The sequence below is a fragment of the Carassius auratus genome, chromosome 33 (genome assembly GCF_003368295.1).
Source record: "Carassius auratus strain Wakin chromosome 33, ASM336829v1, whole genome shotgun sequence".
Classification (NCBI taxonomy): domain Eukaryota; kingdom Metazoa; phylum Chordata; class Actinopteri; order Cypriniformes; family Cyprinidae; genus Carassius; species Carassius auratus.
In genome coordinates this window covers 1,647,628-1,666,318 of record NC_039275.1, presented here as the reverse complement: position 1 = coordinate 1,666,318, position 18,691 = coordinate 1,647,628, and the positions used below count along the sequence as shown (strand labels likewise).

The window sequence follows — 18,691 nt, the reverse complement described above, 5'->3', positions numbered from 1 at the left end:
ATGGAGGTTTGTACACAAGGTCAGGCTAAAGGGCCACTGGAGGCCAAGACTTATCTCATGTCCCTTAAGAAATGAGAATAAACAGCATTGTGCGTCGGCATGTTAAATACGTTTTTGTATCCTTCAGAAGCAACAGAAGTTCTCTTTATTTAATTTTATTTAATTTTATTTTATTTTATTTTATTTTATTTTATTTTATTTTATTTTATTTCTTTACGCTACACAACACGACGCTACACATACCGTAATTCCACACAGGTCTGGAAGCCTTACAGAAAGTAATGCTGAAACGTCAGATGATACCATGATACTTCTTTGTTAGTGAAGAGCATCTTTTCTCCCCATTTGGATGGTTGTTTCTTTCTTCTTAAAGTTCTTCTAATAGTTCCTGGTCTGCTGTGGTTCTGATTCTCCTTTAATCTCTGCAATGCAAACGTTTACAGTCCCAGACTAAAGGAAGCAGAACCTTGCTCAGATTCCCAGTGCAGTGTCGCTCCCCGCAGGGTTCTGTCTCCGTCAAGTATTTCAAAAGCCTCTCTTCTTCAGTAGAGCGGTCTGTCTGTCAAACAAGCTCTATGAAACCCACCGCACCAGCTGAGAGACCCCCGTGATTCCCGACTCCAGGCCAAAAAACAAATGCCCCACGAAGTGAGCGAAAGAATGTGCTTCAAAGTGGCCAGTGGTGCGTTTGAGGAGAGACACCAGGCCAGCAGCTCACAGTGGAATCTTCTTTTGAGAGGATGAAGCAGATCTGTTGTGTGAATAACAAAGCAAGATAATTAAACCCCCTTTGTTCTCTAGCGGTCTCAAAAGAGTCTCTCTGGAGACCGTCGGCTGGAACCGGCATGCTGGATTTAGGTGTTTTTGTGCCGTTTCATCCGACTGGCTTCCAGTTTCCAAAACCTCAGTTTGTCTGATCATACAGATTTGCAGTTCGAGGGTATGTGTATATGACATTGATTGCACTGAAAACAGAAAGGTTTTTCTTTGGACTTTTGTAGAGTTTTGCATACAGTTGACAACATTGTGACCCCATTCACACGGATTCGCAAAAACGACTAAAAAGCTGCAACATTCATGCCAGGCCACTAGTTGGCGATGTCACTTGGTAAAGAAATGCTACGCCCCTGCACACATACACATTCCTATATCCTAAACACATAATACGCATGCATGTGAAATCACTGTTTCCCAAATTTGCGTTTTTGTAGTCTACATAGAAACGATAACCATATCATTTTCAAAAACTTGCACTTAGAAACTCATTTTCAAATGTTCACGTTTTCAGGTTTGTATAAATGAATGACCAAAATGCATAAAAAAGTTTTTGTTTTTAGTTGAAAGTGCTTTTTGTTTTTGAAAGTTTTTTGTTCAGAAGTCAACGTTGTCAAAATTATCCCCGTTCACACAGATCCACGAAAACGACTAAAAACACTGCATTATGCATGCCAGACCACTAGTTGGCGATGTCACTTTATAAAGAAACACTACACATTTGCATTCATATGCATTCTTATAGAACGAACATGCAATTCCTTATGCGCATGGTGTTACGGTTTTAACAAATTTGTGTTTTTGTAGTTACATTCACTTATGTCAAAATTTAAAGAAAAACTTTTTGTATTTATAAAAATAAGTACTGAATAATTTTCTTGCATTTTGCATGAGTTACTAACTGAGCTAAATAAATATCATAATGCCTGTTTTATGTTTCAAATTGTTAATAATCTGAACTCTAGATTAAGTAGCCTTGTTCCAATCTCCAGCCCCCAGCACACTTACCAAACGAGAACCAAATCACTCATATCTGGAAAATATCGCAGACGTGTTCGCGCCAGTATGAGCGTTGTCTGTAGGGGGCCGCAGATTTGGAATGGGATTGATGATGGCCTTAAGGTGTTGCCCTCTATCTCCAACTTTAAGAGACAACTAAAAAAGCATTTTCTATCAACCTATATTTAATATATAACTGTCTTTTCATGGTCTACTGGTATGTATGATTGTATGTGTATGTATTTTTATTTCTGTATTGGTATGCTCTCGCATGCTTTCAGTTCATTTACCATCGTCTGGTTGCAGGTGGTAAATGTGTACTTTGTCTGTACCACTTTTTTTTTCATTATTATTATTATTTTTTTCTTTCATAAACTATGGGCCCCCACTTATAAGCTTTTTTAGCTTCTTTGGGGGACCCATTTCACTATACCTAATTTGTTTTTTGTTTTTTTGTACCCCCGCTGTATCATCATACACTGTAAAAAATGACTGATGCAAAAAGTTGTACAAATGAGGAAATACATGTTGGCTCAACATAATGGTTGTGTCAAAAAAGAAAAATATGTTTGGTCAATGATAGCATGATTTCCATGAAAGTACTACAAAATGTTCATCAAGAGAAAATAAATAATTGTGTTGAGAGAACTTTTAACGTTGCACAAAAAATATTATGTTGGCCGAGCAAGAGGGAACAGCGTCAAACGTCTGAGCATGCGCAAAGGAGTTCTACCAGGTGCAGGCAGCAGGCTGGAGTTTCCCCCACCACGAGTCACGACATTGCACTGGTGAGTACTTTGTGCTGCAAGTTAATGAGCAAATTTAGGTTAAGAATATATCGATTGTCTATCAACAAAGTTTGAAATAGCTTTATTGTGAGTACCTACAGTGATTAGCAGTGCTGGAAAATAACATGTTTAACACATAAAGCTTAGCATTCCTTTCCAACTGGCATGTGATTTAAAGTCGACCCTAACGGTTAAGCATGACATGTTCCCGTTTAATATTTTTAATGGTCAATATTTTCAAATTCCATTTACATTTTGGCTAATGATATGTATGATAATTGACTGTAACAGACAGCTAGTCTTGACAACTTGTGCTTTTGCTATACAGAGCGACTGATAATTTAGGCTAACGTTAGTTCTAACAGTTAGTTGGCATTCAAAGCATGTGTGCCTTCATGTTAGCAGCTAGTACTTTGCACAAAGCTTCCTTTTGCAAGAACGAAAAAACATTTCAGTCCGATAAAAATAAATAAATAAATAAAAATTTGTGCTAACACGCAAATGAATAGCTGCTAATGTTATCAGATTTGTAAGTTGTTTAACGTTATCAGTTTGCCAACATGTTTCCGTTTACTATTTTTAATGGTCAATATTTTCAAATTCCATTTGCATTTTGGCTTATTATATATTTGATAATTGACTGTAACAGACAGTTAGTATTGACAACTTATGCTTTTGCTATCACAGAGTGACTGATAATTTAGGCTAGGAAATAATTTGCTTTGCTTTTAATTGTTTGCTTCTGAATCTTTCATTACCCACAGGTTTGCATCTACCGTATTGGGGTAACCGTGAAGTTAGCCATTCCTGACAGCGCTGGACAATCACACCCAGGGGTTGCTAAAGATGTACAGAACCAAAGCAAGACAGGGAAGGTGAAACAACTTGGATGAACTTCTGGAACAACTGGATGCCCAGGTATGTTAATCATTTCTTTGTATAAAATATAACAGTGTTAAACAGTGTAACATAATTTTCTGATACCTGTGTAAGAGAAGAAACTGCCAACAGGTCACTGCTCCACAAAAACTCAACATTTTAATTTCAAGGTCTCTGGCAGTTGAGTTGATACTTTGTCTTGTGACATTTATCCAATGCGTATTATGTGAGCAATAGAATTACATCATATGATCAGAATTTGTCAAAAATGTTCCATGTATACTTGATGTTGATGATCTACAATACAAGTTCAAATCCCGCAAATACATAATATAATGTATGCGTTCAGAGATGATGGCTTATTTTTTTGCTTGTGGGATGTCACATGTATTGTTTACTTTATCTTATTTACATGGAGTGTACATGGAAACTCGGTGAGATTTTGATTATGGTGCTAATTTATTGTTTCAATTGGTATGGATAACAAAATAGGCAAAGCAGTCAACTTCCCTGTTTATGACCTTGAGATCAACATGTATGCATTAGAGAGAAATATTTTGGTGTAGTATTAAGCTGTTTTTCTCCTATCATAGCTCCGTTTGACCAGCACCTACATACTGTGCAAAATTGACTAATTTCACCATTGGTTAATCTTGATCAGCCTCATGAAAGTCACCTGACGCACTTTTGGTCAATATGACTGAACAAAAAACAGCCAACGAGCACACAGCATGTTTGAGATCTATTTTAGGACTGTTAGAAAACCACTCTCAGTATCTAACCTAAGTAGACTCTGGGAATGTTATTCCAACAGTCTTAAAGGGATACCCCACTGACATTCTTCTAAATATCTTCCTTTCTGCTCAGCAGAAGAAAGAAATTCATAAAGGTTTGAAACAACATGAGGGTGAGTATATGATGACAGAACTTTCATTTTTCAGTGGAGTATCTCTTTAAGGGACTGCGGACTTGCTGCATTTGTTAGCTGATTATCCCCCGCAGATTGTAATCTTAATGTATTTCAGGTAACTATTTCATGAAGTTGAAATGATGCCCAATGGTGAAAAGAGTAGGTGATCCTAAACTTTTGGTAGAGTATATGTGTAACCCCTTTGTTAATTAAGTGACTTAATAATGTCTTATTGATGGTTTTTTTGGCAGACCACAGATCTAACTACTTATAGAAGGTCTTCTGTTCTTCGTGGTCTTCCACTGTACTTGAGAGAGCCAGCTTCAATTTCAAAGACTATTAAGGTAATTAATTTGAATATCTTTATTATGGTCTTACTGTTTGTGATGCAGTAGTGATTGCATAAGACATTATGCTTTCAGTCTGACACTAAAAATAATTTATTTTGTTTCACAGGATACTGAGGCACTGGGGCCACACACAAAGGCCATGAAAATGGGGATCCTGGAAGTGACTGACAGTTCTACCAACTCAGGACCATATCCCACAGTGGTCGATGTGGCTGTAGTACTGGAGGAGGAAGCTGTCATGGACAATCTGGGAGACTTCACAAATGCCCTCATGATGCTTGTTTTGGCACTGGTTGAATACTTGTGTAATATTTTACTTGAGCCTAACAGGCAAGTTCATATGTATTTAAATAAATACATAAAATCTTCTTTATCAAAGCACAGTGTGTAATTTATTTGAAATAATGAAAAATAGACTATTTTGACCAAGATTAAATATTTAATACAACAATTTATTTCAATTTGAGTCTGCTTGCTGGCCCAACAAGCTATGTTTAGTCAACAGAAAATATTTAATTGACACAACGTTCTATTTCAAGTTCCGTCTACATGCAGGGGTAGTCAGCACAACACAAAAAAGTTGGTTTCAGCAACTTAAATTGGGCCAACTAAAAATTTTAGGTGCAACGGGTCACTAGAAATTTTTATGTTGGAGAGGCATATTTTTTTTTACAGTGTAGAATTTGCTGGTATTTGTGAATAAACTTAAACTGAACTGAAATACAGTAAGAATAACAGTAACAGAGACAATTTGAGTTTTCAGGCTTGTATAAATAAATGGATTAAAACGTTAACAGTTTTGGGGGAAAGTGTTTTTTTTTCATATGCAGACATCAGCATTTTCAAAACAATCCCTGTTCACAAGGATCCGCAATTGCGACAAAAAAATGCTGCATTATGCATGCCAGGCCACTAGTTGGCGATGTCTCTTTGTAAAGTAGCACTGCGTGCATGTGCACATAATGGTATCATTTTCAAAAGCTTGCATTTTAAAACCTGTTTTAAAGAGTTTGCATTCTCAGGCTCCCAAAACGCCATCGTCATGTATCTGCATAAACTGTTTTTTTTTGTTTTGTTGAAAACTAGTGGTTTCTAATAACTTAGAACTGTTTTATAGACTGAAGTTTGAAAGTGCATCATGTTAAACCGAGTTAATGCTGCTTCTTGTAGCCTTTATTTGTTTGAATAACACTTTGGGCTGTCAGCATCACCGCCATTTAATTAGGTGGCTGTGGATTTTGTAGAAGGCTGTTGATGGATGTGGATTTTACAATCATAAATCATACAGAGTCACTGTAGAATAAATTAATGACAACTTGGCTAGACACCAGGCTTTGGCTAAAATCTGCTCGGTTTACAAAGAAAAGCTCCGTTTTGGAAACACATTAATTAATCCTTGCACAACTGAGTGACAGTTACCCAGAAGACACCGCTCACTTTCGCTTCATAATTGATTCACTGGCCATGCCAGAACTGGTTTTCATCAAGCCAGCGGCCTGAGTCCTCAGTCACGGGCTTCTATGCTGAAAACGACAATGTGCGCTAATTGTTTGATGTTAAGTACGCGCCATCAGTCAGGGCTAATTATGGCACGGTCATAGCGGATACTCATGGGTCCAATAAACTCCAACAACATTATTTGGGGAAATGGGAGGGAAAAAATCAGCCAGGCTCACAGACAGTCCCGCTGTTATGGCAGTAATTCAATTATCACCTGCCTTTGGTAATGGTTAGTTAACACAAATATTACTCTTTATATTTGGCTGAATGAGATTAATGAGTCGCGAGTCCGCAGGGTGCACACGCTGCTGACTTTTACAGGAGAAACGGTCAAAGGGAGGCACATATATTTCCTACAGCCACACATCTGCTCCTGCACACATGCACAATTCCAGACTGTTCTTTGGAATGATTACGTTTCAAAACAATATTACGAGAAAAGTCATCATGCTGCAGCTGATCACGTGACTTATTGTGCATTATTGCAAGTGTGCTGTTGTTTGCATTCAACAGTTCAACATACAAGTTCATTATGAGTAAAATGCATTTTAAATAATGTATATTGTCTTTTTGTCCTCTGCCAACTTACGTTACCAAACAAAGCCACAGCAGAATTGCTGTTGTTTTTATATGAATATATATATATTATATATATATATATTATATTGTTATGCGTCTTCGACACAGGAACTGCAATCGTGTCATTGAATGAAATAGTTAAGTTAATGATTCAATGACTTTTTTATAAAGACACCTGTTTGTTTAGTTCGTGAATGAATCAGTGATGTTGAATGAATCAGTTGAGTTAATGACTCAGTGACTTGTTCATAAAGACAGCCGTTTGTTTCGCTCATGAACAAATTGGTGCTGTTGAATGGATATATTGAATAAATGACTCACTGATTCATTCACAAAGACAGCCGAGTAAATGACTCAATGACTTGTTCACAAAGCCTTTGTTTGTTTGTCTAAATGGATCAGTGGTTTAATATTAATTAGATTAATGGATGATTCAGTGATGATTCAGTGATGTAACTTGCAAAATGAGTCAATAAAAAATCTGCACCACTAATGCACAGAGAAAACAAATTTATTTATTTATTTTTATTTTTTGACGTGGCAAGGCAAGTTTGTTTAGACAGCACATCTCAAAATGATCATTCAAATTGCTTTACTGAAAAATAAAAAATTCAAATCAGAAAATAATTATAACATATGCAAAAGAAATAAAAAATAGCAAAATTCATAAATTATTTTACTTTGATTTACAATCTAGATTTGACCTTCAACAGGCTCTGGTTTTTCAGCTCTGGGTTTTTGTTTGTCTTGTTTTAAATATATTTATATATATATATATGATGTAACCTGCATAAAACTCATTTGTTTTCAGTAAAGAATACCTAGACAGCCAGTAAAACAAGTCCCAGCTTCAGCAGCCTTTATTTTCTTCAGCGGAGGATCATATTTAGATCTGGAGATCAGAGACTCATGTAAATGGGTGGTTGTTCTCCGTCTGCGCTCGACTGGATGTCGCTGGAATCAGGAATGAGCGTTTCAGCTGAGTCTGAGGTCAAAGGTCAGGTTGTTGTGGCAGCTGCCGGTGTCTCATTGAATATGCAGACGGATGATCTCTACAGAGGACACCAAATATCACCGTCTCCCCTGACATTACGCCACGCCGCTGTTTTCATACTTTACGCTTCTAATTATTCATCGTCGATAGTTAGCGGGTAATGAGAGCTGTTTCTGCAGCCGATGTGTGACCCACTGCGCTCTGATTAGCATGCGTCTCTAACACGGCTAATTGTGGGTAGAAAAGCTCATTGTTCCTGGCGCTTCCTGTACAACGAGCATTAGCAGCAGTGTTTAGCAGCTAGGGACCCGATACAAGCTAACTTTTTGTCTTTGCGCACCATTAGCAAGCCCCCCCCATGTGTAAAATCAGCCCTAACCCTCCGAACGTGACAAGGTCAAGGCCTCGACACAGTTTTCAGTGCGTTTCAAGATGACGTTACTTGTGTGCTTGTAAAAGGAGGGAAAGCAGCAGTGGTGTAAAGTAACATCGGGGGAAGCCCCTTTAAAACAAATAGATGGATTAGATTTCTGTCAACACAGACTTTATTAGCTGAACGACTCTAACTCAAGCAGTTTAGAGAAGGCCTCGTATTATTTGACATAAAATACTATCTAAAAAGCATCTTTCATTGCTATTGCTTTATTTGACTTTGCAAAACTTTTTTTTTGTTAACAGTATATATAGTATATATTGTGCTACTGTATATATATATATATATATATATATATATATATATATATATATATATATGTATATATATATATATATATATATATATATATACGTATATATATAAAATACCATAATAGAACTACAATTGTAAATCTGATTATTATACAGATAGAATTGTCATTTTTTTTTAGAAAGGTCTTTTTTTTAATTGCTTTATTTATTTCCAATAATTAAAAAAATATGTACATAAATATTGATAAAAAAAAATAATACTTTAAATATATTTTTATTTTAAAAACTGTACCCCCCCCAAAGAAAACATTTATATATATATATATATATATATATATATATATATATATATATATATATATATATATATATATATATATATATGTATATATATATATATATATATATATGTGTGTGTGTGTGTCTGTGTGTGTGTGTGTGTGTGTGTATATATGCTTTATTGACCATAAAAGGTTAAAGGTCAACCCATTTTTTGTCTGTTATGTTCTGTATTTTGGCATGAAACCACACTATTAAAAAATATTTTTCATGATTGTAATTATTGGAGTATGTTTACAAGCAAATACTTCAACATTTACACTTTTAACACTTTTTAATTAAATGAGTTGCCATTTCTTTATCATCATTTGTGGAATTACGAGCAATTTCTCTGTGCAATTTGTTCCAGAGTAAATATCTACACAAAGTTTTTCAGTGCAGATATTTTGCAGGAAAATTTTTTGGATATGACTTGATATGATCCGTCAGAAATGGACTGGATAGTGAAAAGCGCCCACGTTTGTGTCTCTTGATATACAGATTACCATAAAAAAGCAATAAAAGCACACTTTCCAGCCAGCGGTAGAAGCAGAGGAGCTGTGATGAAATCAGTGTGTGTTTGTGTGTTCCTCCAGATGTAGTGATGAGAACGAGACACAGTCTCTCTGTTCGTGTTTCCACACGCTGAGCTGATAAACTCCTGAATCCAGTCGGACTGGAACAGACACTTGGGAAGCGTCACCGCGGGGTGGTTTCATACACCTTTTATTCATTGATTTCACAATCTTTTATTTCCCCCGTTCTGATGAGAGAAGAAAGAAAGATGCTCGTTATTGGAAAAGTCCTGCAGAGGGGTTTTATTCTGACATAATTCCCTTCAAATCTAACACACACGAGGCTTTTTCATAGACAAGCTGTGATACTTGAAGCTCAACTTTATTAATATATATATATATGAAGGGTGTAAAAATTCACAACCCATGTAATGTCTGTATTTCAGAGTGAAACCACACTGTAAAATTATTTTTCAAAGTTGCAATTATTGGAATACGTTTATAAGCAACCACTTCAACAATTTATTTTTAATTCAGTGCCATTTCTTCATAATTATTTGTGAAATGCATGAGCAGTTTCCGAGTGAAATTCGTTTCTAGGTAAATCCTATACCATTTTTTAATTTCCAGTGCAGAATTTTTTATAAACAAATAAATTCTTGTATTTTAAATGTATATTGTAAAAAGTGAAGCTTAATGAAATATATTCTTGAAACCGGAAATATATTTAGTTTCAACCTAAATATCCCAAAATGCAAGAAAATTATTCAGTACTTAATTTTATTCAAATGTGTTATAAATACACAAAGTTTTTCTTAAAATTTTGACATAAGTGAATGTATTTTCTAGATGGAGCGCAAAATATATTTTGAAATAATCATTAAAAAAATAATATTTTTATATAATATAAAAAAAAAAAACGTAACTTTTGTAAAAATATAGTAATTTTTGTATATATTTATTATTATTTTTTATATATATTTTATAGATTTTTTTTGCTTCGTGGGGTTGGAAAAATGTAGGATAGGATTAGATTTTATTCATCAGAAACTGGACTGAATATTGTAAAGTGACTAGCGATGCTAGCTGAAAATGTAAGTGGGTTGAGAGTTACGTATCATTTTGATGAAAGATTATAAAGACAAACATCTTTTGAATGAATAAGAAGACGAAGCCCATGAGGAAAGTATTGATTTGAATGCTGTCCGTTCCAGCACCGCAGTATTTGATCTCTTTCTTCTTTCAAGGATTGTTTATTTGCTCAATCACCGTGTTTTGTTTTCCGGTTCACATGAACTGTGTTTGAGGTTTAAAGGACTGCGTCGAGCTTCTCTTTCAAGGGTCAAACACGGTGACCTCTGGAGGTCTAATGTGTTTCTTTACACAAATAGACAAGGTTTGTTTGTTGCTTTGTGTCTTTTTGACGTTTAGAAGACTGTGAAAGTCTGCGCTTTCTTCGATTACACGAGGTTTGCATCAAACGGTGTCGCTTGAAAAGCCGTGTATGATACAGAAGCACAAGCTGCGTCTCTCCGAGCTGACAAACCACACGGTTTAGATGCCCAGAAAGAGACAGAGACGAATGCTGGGAACAGGATCCGCTTTCTCCTTGAGAATCGTTTAGTTTTGATTACAAATCCACCCGTGTGCTGACTTTGGCCGAGCGGAGTTATGTGCAACATTAACAAGTTAATCATACCTTCGCCACAATATAAACAGGCCTTTAAACGCTCGTATCTCGTGTCGCGCCTCGGGAGACTTCCTGTTTCCACAAAGGAAGGATCGAATGGCTCTTGCTTCACTTCTGTAGGTTTCGGCGCTAGTCTTTTAATCGTGTGACTGCCGCGGATCACAACGAAAGAAAACGCATCGCTGAAGTGATATGACACATTTACGATGTATATCTCTTGTTCTCTTAGTCAACTATCGTCTCTATTAAACATTTACTTTACTTTATTAATATACATACATATGCACTGTTTAAATATACTGTACTTTTTGTTAAAGAAATAAGAAGTGTACTTTTATTCAGCAAGGATGCATTAATTATAATGTTACTGTTATTTAAAAAAAAAAAACTTTGCATTCATCTGTGAATCCGGAAAAATAAAATGCATCAGTTTCCACAAAAATATTAATGTTTTCAGCACTGATAATAATCAGAAATGTTTCTTGAGCAGTAAATCATCATATTATTCATAATTTCTGAAGATCATGTGACACTGAAGACTGGAGGAATGATGCTGAAAATACAGCGGAGCATCACAGAAATAAATTATAGTTTAACAGAGATTCACACAGAAATCAGTTATTATAAATTATAATAATATATCACATTTTTACACATTTTACTGTATTTTTAATCTAATAAATGCAGCCTCGGTGATCAGAAGAGACTTCTTTCAGTTGTACACTGTTCTTTGTTTAGAGTGTTACGCATTATGACACTGTGTAACACTTTGACTATAATAATGCTACATTTTCAAAGGATCACAGTGTTTCTTTTTCCTGGAGTGAGATTCCCGCCGGATGTCTGTCACAGCCGTCTGGGAGATACAGCTCTTTCCCGTTCCTCTCATTTTCCAGACCGGCTCATTCCGAAGGTCTGCTATTTCAGGATTCCCGAGGTTTGTTCCTGGCCAAAACGAAACATGTGTGAATCAACCCCGACTTAAAGAAGCACCGAACGTGAGCACAAAAGAAGAAAGAAAGAAAGAAATGACGTCAGGGTGAAAGAATATGACCGTCGATATTAGTCCTGTGATGGGAATGATGGGGAAAGAGCTATAATTAGGAAAGGGAATATAAAACAGATTTCGGCAGGCTGTATTTTTCAAACTGTTGCGGGGGCGGATGGTTTTATGAGCTCTGTGATTGCGGCGGCCCTCCGGAGGCAAATATTTGCAGATTCGGCAGGAAATGGAGCTCGGGGACAAAAAAAAAAAAGCCTTGAACTTCACTTCCAAAACTGATTTTATTCCAATCACAGGTATTATCATGAGCCGTGTTCACTGTGATGCGGCTGTGTGTGTGTGTGTGTGTGTGTGTGTGTGTGTGTGTGTGTGTGTGTGTGTGTGTGTGTGTGTGCGCGGTCTCTCGGAAACGCTGAACTCTGCCATGACCTTTCCAGCAGTAATGGGATTTTCAGGCCGTTTCTGTTCTCTCCCGTTTATTTCCGAGGCGTTCCTGCGCTGATCCTCACAGAGCTGTACAGTTTCACTGCGTGTGGAAAAACATCTGTAGAGGGGAACGTTTTCAGTAATTAATATCAAGTTAATAAAGATATTAGATGAAGAATTTAAAAAAAAAAAAAAAAATGTAAAAAAAAATAAATAAATAAATTAAAACGAGGAATTCTGATTAAAACTAAAAATGAAATAAAATAAATAAAAGCTAAATAGAAATAAATAAAAACAAACAAATAAACGGAAAATCAATACAATTGTTAAACAGAGATTTCTAAATTGCTAAATCTAATTTTAAGATTATAAAAAATATAATAAATAAAAAGCTAATTCTGAATATTTGAATGATTTTACATAATTAGAAAAAAATATATATAATTGAAATATCAGTTAGCTGCCAATTAGTAGTATTAATTACTACAATACTACAATTAGTAGTACTAAAATTACTATTAGAAGCGTTTATTATACGTTCAGTAGAAATATATATTTAAAAAAAACTAAAGACAAAATAATATTTTTTTAGTAATTTAAGTTACAATAAAATAAAATAAAAAATACAAATTTTAAAAACAGATTTTTTTTAATTAGAAATGTTACAAAATTACAAAATTCATAAAAAATTACATATATACTACATATATTTAATTAGTGTATGTGTATTTTAATAATAATAATAATAATAATGTATTAATTCAAGTATGTTCTGGGACATTTTACTACACACTTTGTTTCTAGATAGGGTCTTATTTTTTATACTTTTTAATAATAAAAGTTTATTATATATTATTATTTTTTATTTTATATTAAAAAATAATAATAATTATTATTATTTTATTTTGTTATTTTTTTACATTTAAAGCATTTATTTTATTATTAATACTACTACTACTAATAATATATTAATTAATTTTATTATTATTATTACTTGTTCATTAAAGTATGTTCTGAGACATTCTACTACACTAGATAGTGACTTATTTATTATAATAAAAAATGTATTAATCAATTTTACTAGCTATTAATTATTAATTAATAATAAAAAAGTGTATTATTGTTGTTATTAATCAGATTTTATGAAATATGAATAATAATATTATTAATTTTATTTGAATGTATTTATTTTGACGTCTTCAGCTGTACACAGCTTTATTTGGAGATGTTTTGAGCGTTTGTCCTTAAGGTCATGAATCTGCCCCGGTCTCTCTCTCTGTTTTCGGGTCAGAAGCAGCTAATGACCGGGTCTCGTCCTCTTGTTAGGAAAGCGTCCCGTTGTTTGTGACTGTCCGTGTTAAAGCATGAAGCTGAGAGCATCATTAATCTTCTGTAACGAGCCGGTGTGTGTTTCCCTGGAGGTCTGTGATGACCCCAGCGCTGATGCAGATGCAGACGAGGGACGAGATCAATGCAGCAGACTGATGTCCACTCCGATAATGGACAATGCTTAAGAGTTAAGTGGACGTCTTCATTATCGAATACATCCAGCATTAAGTGAATTACAACAGTGCACAGAAAGACATCTGTTCGTCTTCTGTGGGTCAGTGTGGACTCACAGTTACCAATGAAGGCACGGATCGTGACGCAAACTGCTGAAAAGAATGGCTTTAAAAAATAAATGATAAATGATTTAATTCAATTAATAAATGAGTGCGTGTCTCTTAAGCTCTTCCTGTAGTTTCCTGTCAGAAATCTTAATGATTTAAAGATTAAAAATAAAGACATTCACAGGTATTAGACTTGTAATTTTACAGTTATACTGTATATATATATATTTTTTTTTTTTTGCAGATAAATATTACAGTTGTAATATTACTTATTTCTGTATATATCACTATATAAATTTTACATTACTTTGATTCTGTTATAATTAAATTGAGTACACTTTATTATTATTGTTTATTTTCTTGAATTGAAATACTGAATTGAATATTTAATTTAAATTATATTACTTATTTTATATATATATATATATATATATATATATATATATATATATATATATATATATATATATATATATATTTACAGTTGTACTTTAAAAATTATAGCAATAATTATTATTATTGTTTTATTGGTGACATTGTTTTCTAAAACAATTAGAATTGTGATATTATTTTTTGAATCAGAATTTTAATTTTACAGTAGTACTTTAATATTAATATACTACTATAGTGCTATACTATTATTATGTAAATTTACAGTGAATTTTAGTTTTGTAATGTTTATTTTGTTTAAATATGTACATAATAATAATAATAATAATAATAATAATAATAATTATTATTATTATTATTCAAGCATTAATTGTTTTAATTATATAATAATAATAATAATAATAATAATAATAATAATAATAATAATAATAATAATAAATATTATTATTATTATTCAGAAAGAAATATTCAAAAAAAAAATATTACAATCCTAATATTTAATTGTTAATTATTATTAGTAGTAGAAGTAGTGCTTTATAGTCATATTGAAATATAATCACACATTTCTTTGGCCAAATTATTCAGTCTTACAATACACCTTTTAAATCTGAAAAAATATATATTATAATTATTTTTTATTACCAAAAAAGGAAGCTTTAAAGGGGTTTAACTGCAGTATATTCACCCGGATGCTTCGTTGTCGTACTTTTCCTTTAGTTCATGTGCAATCAGACGAAGAAACGTGACTCTGTTCTGCTTTAGAGCTGCATGAGAGTCCACGGATGGTCATAACGGTGTCAAAACAAATATGTAGTTGTACACTTCTTTAACTCTTGGTTAGCTTGTGTTTTACGCTGTGACTGATGGCAGCATCTGCTCCGTGTCTTGCTCGTGATGATTCTTCAGGCGTGTTATCAGGGAGCGTGTTGTCTCTGTGTTCGGCCTCACAGGACAGGAACAGGTGTCTTTCTGTCCAGGATCTCCGTTTACACTGGAACCAGCTCTGACAGGTTCAGCTCCTTCATGATGTGACGCCATCAAACATTAATATCCTCCGCGCTAATCACCGTCACCCGGTGAAGCCCAGAGGAGCTGCTTTTAATCTCATTCTGCTTTTTTATTTGAACAGACACAAGCTGTTTTATTCTCAGGTGAACTGGACTCTAATAATTACAGCCTCGAGGAAATATGCCTTGTTTTAGGTTGTTTTAAGGATTTTTATTCATTATTATTACTATTACTATTACTATTATTATTATTATTATTATTATTATTATTATTATTACTATTATTATTATTAGTAGTAGTAGTATTAATACTATTATTATTATTATTATTATTATTATTATTATTATTATTATTATTATTATTACTATTAATATTACTATTATCATTATTATTGTTATTATTACTATTATTACTATTACTATTACTATTACTATTACTATTATTATTACTATTATTATTATTATTATTATTATTATTATTATTACTATTATTAATATTATTATTATTATTATTATTAAATATATATATATATATATATATATATATATATATATATATATATATATATATATATATATATATTAGCAAAATAAATAAATACATAAATAAAACATTAATAATATAATATATATTTATTTATTATATATTTGTATAATATATTTTTTTAATTATATAATACACAAACAAACACACACACACACACACACATATATATATATATATATTATTAATTTTTTTACATATAAATAATTTATTATTATTTTTATATATATATAATTTAATTAATTTTAATGGAAAATGTACAACATTTAATGAACTTGTAAATCTTTGGAATAAAATCTTTATATAATATTTAATACATTTAAAAAAATATGCACACACAGAATTATTGACTTTATAAATAGTTTTTAATTTATTATTTATTTTATTTAATATTTAATATTTTATTTTGCATTACTTTTTAAATGTTTTTTCGGGCGTTTGGAGGATGTTTATTCCCTCCGTCCTCTGCGTTTGTCATTTCTCAGACTAACAGTCGACTGAGATACACAGCGGTAGAGAATACAACTCTCCGGTTTAGATTGCGTTTGCTGTGTTGCGTTTGGAAGGAAAGCATGTTTATTGCCTGTGGCCAGGGACGGTCTCGCGAGCAGGCCGTGATGGATGAGGGTCCGCGGGCTCCGTTCAGCAAATAAATGCAGTTTGTCATGTGAATATACGCCTGCGGGACTTTCTATCTGTTTATCCGGTCGGGTTTGGCAGGTGTGGAGATGATGATTCCAGTCTGACTCTGCACGGGCTTTATTAGCAGCTCTGTCCTTCTGCTGATGAAGATGTGGTGGACTTCCTGGAAGCCAGAGGTGATTCACAATGTGATGCTTTCTGCTCGGCGTGTTCGGCCGTTTAAGATGAAGTGAAAACCACCCAAACTGACCCTTCTTTATAAACGTGACTGCTGTTATTGAGCACTAGTCATTAGTGCATGTCGTACATCAACAGCACTTTCTTAACATCTGAAATGCTGCTTCTACTGCTTGTTTTTTTTTATTTTTTACTTCTTATGCATTGGCATTTCATGCATTGTTTTCCAAATCTAGAGCAGGTGGGATTCGTCATCACACTGATTTCACTGATTTCTGTGCATTTCAAAATTCAGAACTGAAGATTGACCTTGCTTTCAGTTTGTGAATTTGAATGGAATTGGCTAAAACACACAGGAAGTGAACTGGAATGGGAATTAATCGAGTTGCAGTTTGGACAAATTCAACACAGGTGTTGCATTCTGGGAAATTAATTGTAGGGCTCCATCCTGACTTATAGATCTTCATAAATTTCCGACTTTATAATAAACTTTTTTTTTTACTTATAAACTAGACTTTTACAAGCTATTTCATTTCATTTTATTGCTAAAATTCAATTCTACATTAAAATAAAAATAATAATAAATAAAATACTTTAAATGAAAATAAAAACACTTGTCTGGGTTAATTAATTCTTTTGAATTTTTTGAATTTTAATTTTGAAATAAAAATGAAATTTAAATATTTACCTTAAATAATAATAATATTAATAATAATAATAATAATAAATACTTATTGAGGTCAATTAATTTCTTTGAATTTCAATTTGATTAAATTTCACTTTTAAAAATGTATTTTAAATAATAATAATAAAAATAAAAACTAAAGTAAATTAATTTCTTTGAATTACAGGAAATTTTACTGTTAAATTGTATTTGTAAATTTAAATAAAAATACTTTAAATAATAATTAAAAACGGTTATCGAGATAAATTATTTTCTTTGAATTTCAGATCATTTTAATGCTAAATTAAATTCTTGCTTTACATTTACATAAAACATTTATATAAAAATATTTTAAAACTTATTGAGTTAAATGTATTTAATAAATTTGAATTATTTTTTTTTAGTTCATTGTAATTTAAAGTATTAAAAAAGTATTTAACGCATTCTCAATTCAATTCTAAACGATGCACAACACTAAACAGTGAAAACTGGAAAACAACTGGTCATTTTCTGCCAGGACATGTGTCATAAAGTTAATGGAGATTTCCTTTAAACCTAAAAAAACGACTAAATTCAGTGCAAGTAAATACAAGTAAAATTCTCATCATGGGATTTTAGAAGAGCAACAGGCCTTGTGTTGTCCGAGACTCTTTCTCAGCCGTATGTGTGTGTTTGTCTCTATTGAAAGGACTGAAGAGTGAAAGGCTGTAAGTGCTGTTTAATAAACTCTTAAAGAGCAGCCTCGGTCTGTCCTCGGGCCTTCAGGAGGAACACGGACAATAGATGATGCACGCTTTGAATGCACGAGAAGGACTGCTGTCAGACGCTGAATGAGGAGCGTCCGTCTCTTAATTCAGTCAAGTTAGGTCTGTCGGATGATCAACACATGCATCATCGTCTTTAGTCATTGTTTGGTCTTGGCTAGCAAAGAATCTGTGCTGTTTTAGAAGGTCAGTCCTTGTGTGTGTGTGTGTGTGTGTGTGTTTCATCTCAAGTGACATCATCCAAATATCATTGTTAGGAGGGAAGCGCAGAAATCCTTGGAGGAAACGGTCTAAGAGCTGAAGAATTTAGGTCAGACATTAAACTGAGACTTCAGAGACATCAGTCAGTGTGTTTAAAGAGAGCTGCACTATTAATACAATACATCGTTATGATTATAGCAACTGATTATTATCATTTGTAAAAATCAGCTATAAGCGGCATTCAATCTGTACGATTACATTTCGTTATACAACATGTTAA

The 18,691-nt window shown here is 33.1% G+C and overlaps 1 protein-coding gene and 1 long non-coding RNA gene across 4 annotated transcripts in view; both read left to right on the top strand.

Annotated features, from left to right (window-relative positions):
* LOC113052692 (uncharacterized) overlaps nucleotides 1-8,419 on the top strand; it is an 11,298-nt gene extending 2,879 nt beyond the window's left edge. The window contains exons 1-4 of one of the 2 annotated variants that reach the window (XR_003277104.1): nucleotides 1-2,561; nucleotides 3,326-3,479; nucleotides 4,602-4,694; nucleotides 4,807-8,419. The exon at nucleotides 1-2,561 is cut by the window's left edge and continues 2,879 nt beyond it. This is a non-coding gene — a long non-coding RNA (uncharacterized LOC113052692). The other variant, XR_003277103.1, reaches the window with a different exon arrangement.
* The window catches only part of LOC113052691 (ephrin-A5b-like), an 87,840-nt gene that overhangs the window by 19,660 nt on the left and 49,489 nt on the right, over nucleotides 1-18,691 (top strand). The window lies entirely within an intron of this gene.